Genomic DNA, 4,164 nt, shown 5'->3' on the forward strand with positions numbered 1-4,164 from the left:
TTTATTAAAGGCAATATACACATTTTCAAGCCTTTTTTTTTTTTTAGCTTTGCCAAATTGTTTTCCAAAGAGATCATGCCAATTAACTTTTGTTAATAGTGTGTGAATATCCTTTCCCCAATCCCTTGCTAACAGTGATCTTATTATTTTATATTTTTGACAGAGTGCTTGTAGTGAGCTGAATGGTGGCCCCCCAAAAGACATGTCCACGTTCTAACTCCAGAACCAGTCAATAACACCTAAAATGGCAAAAGAATGAACATGGCCTTGTAATGCAAGGATGTGACTAAGTTAACAATCTTGAGAGAAGGAGTGTATTCTAGATTATCTATCTGGGCCCTAAATGCAATCACATAAGAAAGAGGCAGAGGGAGTTTTCAGAGGGATAGTGAGGAGGAGAAAATACTGGGAACACAGAGCAGAGATGCTGCCACAAGCCACGGAGTGCTGACAACCGTTAAAATTTGGAAGAGGGAAGGAATAGATTCTCCCCTAGAAGCTCCCTAGGGAATGTGGCCCTTTCAGCACTTTGATTTCAGACTTCTGGCCTCCAGAAATGTGACGGTATACATTTCAGTTGTTTTAAGCCATGAAGTGTGTGATGATTTGCTACAGCAGTCCCAGGAAGTTAGTCCAGTGCTGTACAGAATCCACTGTTTATGAAGAGGTATTATTACAGTTTGAAGGGAACATTTCTGAACCAAATTCTCAAACATCATAAATAACCTGGTCAAGTTGCCGCTTCATCTTTAATATCTGCTTATAATTCTCTCTTATCACCTCAGTTGTCTTCAGTAGGTACCAGAGCCTTGGGTCACCTCTTTGTCTCTGTCCACAACTAAGTTCTCCTCCCTCAGAATCACCCGTGCCTGAGATGTCAGTTACTTCTCTGCACTAAGACCTAAATTCTTCTTTCTTCTTCACATGTCACTGCTGAGCTGTGACTAGACGGTGGCTTTCTGGATAGCTTATTAGCACCTCCAAACCAGCGTACCTACTGCTAAACTCTCTGTCTTGCTCCGCGTACTATATTGTCACCGTGGTGATTCATACGTTTCTCCACCCAGATGTTTAAGCCAGAATCATGTGTCTTGATGATCACCTCCATGTGGAATCGCTCACAAGGCACTCTTGATAAGCATTCTTTTTTTTTTTTTTTTGCGGTACGCGGGCCTCTCACCGTTGCGGCCTCTCCCGTTGCGGAGCACAGGCTCTGGACGCGCAGGCTCAGCGGCCATGGCTCACGGGCCCAGCCGCTCCGCGGCATGTGGGATCTTCCCGGACCGGGGCACGAACCCGTGTCCCCTGCATCGGCAGGCGGACTCTCAACCACTGCGCCACCAGGGAAGCCCACCAAGTGCTTTAAGCATCAAAATTCAGTCCTTGTACACTGTGCGCACAAACAAAACCTACTTTGAAACACTTTACTTGCTTTTAACAGCAGTAAGAAAACTAAGCAATATTATGGTCAACAGTGCTCCTTAAAGTTTAGAGTACTGTATAAGAGCATTCTTTTCCCTTAAAATTATTTCTGCCATCATCAACCTGCCCAAATTTTAAGGTGAGTTTTTCCGACGTTTGTATGGTTCCAAATCTTCACAGGAGCCAGGAAAGTGAAGCCTCCGTGTTTCAATCAAAAACTCTATCTCGGGCTTCCCTCGTGGCGCAGTGGTTGAGAGTCCGCCTGCCGATGCAGGGGACACGGGTTCGTGCCCCGGTCTGGGAAGATCCCACATGCCGCGGAGTGGCTGGGCCCGTGAGCCATGGCCGCTAAGCCTGCGCGTCCGGAGCCTGTGCTCCGCAACGGGAGAGGTCACGACAGTGAGAGGCCCGCGTACAGCAAAAAAAAAAAAAAAACCAAAAAAACTCTATCTCCCTGAAAATGCTACTTAACCCAGTTGGCGTCATTTCCCAAGACAGTGGGGTTAACAAAATAACTATTCCACACTGTGCCAAAAATTATCAGCATGGGTCTAGACATCTTGACAAGACCAGAAGGTCCACCCTGAACCTAAATGTGTCTGGTCGGTCAGTGTTGTACGGTGGCTACAACTTCACTTTTGTATCATTCTACCTTATTGGCAAGCTACATTTCTAGGTTAACAGTTCTACCAAATATGGATATGAAAGGTTATTTTTAATAAGACAATGTTGCAAATTATGGTCAACCAACATCTTTTCATACCTCAAGCATTAAAAAATGAGATTCGTTACAAAAATATACAGAGACACCACAAACTGATAGCTGCCCATAACATTAAACAAACTGGACTCTTAAGAGTGGCTTCTCAATCGCACATCATTTTAATAATAACCATTGCCTGGTACAGGGAAAACTGACAAGTGTTTTTTAAGCATCATTGCAACATTGTATTCCTGATAATTTAAGTACACCAAACTGTGAGTAAATGAATGATACATGCCTAAAAATATCATGGTTTATACTATCAGTGGCCACTGGACTTAGGACTAGTCCAAGACCTTGATCTAGATTTTGACCTAGACCTAGACTGTGATCTTGACTGAGATCTGGATCTAGGTGGTGCTTTTTTCCTTGATTCCTTTTCATGTCTTGAGCCAGACGTATAATGTGTTTTGGAATGTGTTTTAGTGGTGCCTCTAGTTTTGATGTGAGATGCAGACCTAGAATGTGATTTAGCCTTCATTTCTTTCTTGGGCTGGGACTTGGACTGTGATCTTGAATTGGATTTGGATCTTGAAAAAGATCGATTTTGGTGTTTGAATCTGTCATTGTCGGAACGGCTTCTGCTATGCCGTGGTCTTCCAGTCAGTCTGCTGTTTCTAGGACTATAAGATCTTCTATAGTTGTAATCAAAGGAAGGACTTCTTGATCTCCTTCTTTCAGTAACTTCGGCTTCTAGAACGTCTGTATCTGTCGTAATCATCATAGAGTGAAGAGCTATACACATTCCTCCCTTCCTTGGCTTTCATCTGATTTGGAGTCTTTTGATCCCCCTGTGCAAATGTATTTCAGTTTGGCGTCCACAAATCCATTTTCTGTCCAAATTATGTAAAGCATCTTCTGCATCACGAACATCCTCAAATTGAACATATGCAAATCCTCTTGGACGGCGAGTGTAGAAATCAAGCGGAACATACACATCAACTATAGGACCATAACGACCGAATTCACGTCGCAAATCTTCAGACCTGGTATCGTCCGCAAGTTCCTTACAAAGAGAGACGTGTTGGGGGGACGCAGGTACGGGGACATGATGATGGCGTGAGTCTCAGCAGGGACACTAAGGGACTCATCAAACCGTCTGCACCTCTGGCGCCGGATCCTCAAGACACAGCCAGAGAGCTCTGCTATGACCTATTTTATTTATTTTTTATGGAAGTGTAATTAATTTACAATGTTGTGTTAGTTTCAAGCATACAGCAAAGTGATTCCATTATACAGATGAATACATATGTATTCTTTTTCATATTCTTTTCTATTATAGGTTATTACAAGGTATTGAGTATAGTTCCCTGTTATATACAGTAGGTCCTACTTTATATTATTTTTATTATTTCAAAATTTTAAGTTTTCTTAATAAGCCAGCACAAAGTATATGTTGGTGAATGTTTCATGTGAAATTGAAGAGATTGTGTGTTCTGTTGTCCAGAGGGGTGTTCTGTAAATGTAAACAGAAATTTTGTCAAATAAGTTGATTGCATTGTTTAGGTCTTCTGTGATCTTACTAATGTACTCTGTACTTGTTCTATCCCTTCGAGAAGAACAGTGAAGTCTTCACTGTGGATTTGTCTGTTTCTTGTTTCAGTTTTTGCTTCATGTATCTTGACCTTCTATTGTAAGGTGCATATGCATTTAGGATTGTTGTGTCTTTTTGGAGAATTAACCCCTTTATCATGCCACGATGTCCCTCTTTATGACTAATAACATTCCTTTTTCTGACGACTTTATCTGTTATTAATATAGCAACTTCAGCTTTCTTTTGGTTAGTGTTTACGTAGTTCATTTTTAATTCTTTTTAAACTATCTGTATCTTTATATTTGAACTGTGTTTCTTGCAGACAGCATATATTAGGTTCTTATTTTTTATTATCTATCTTTTAAGCTGCTTTCTATTTGTTCCATCTGTTGTTTCTTCTTTTATTATATTCTCTAATAAACAGCATGATTTGTAATTTCATTTT

The 4,164-nt window shown here is 41.1% G+C and overlaps 1 pseudogene across 1 annotated transcript; it reads right to left on the reverse strand.

The window, feature by feature from the left end:
• Positions 1-2,447: 2,447 nt before the first annotated feature.
• Positions 2,448-3,235, reverse strand: LOC309830761 (annotated as a pseudogene). The gene has a single exon. The product of its transcript is annotated as an uncharacterized misc_RNA (transcript).
• Between the last annotated feature and the right edge of the window lie 929 nt (positions 3,236-4,164).

Source organism: Grampus griseus (assembly GCF_964374135.1).
Source record: "Grampus griseus genome assembly, chromosome: 12".
NCBI classification, from domain to species: domain Eukaryota; kingdom Metazoa; phylum Chordata; class Mammalia; order Artiodactyla; family Delphinidae; genus Grampus; species Grampus griseus.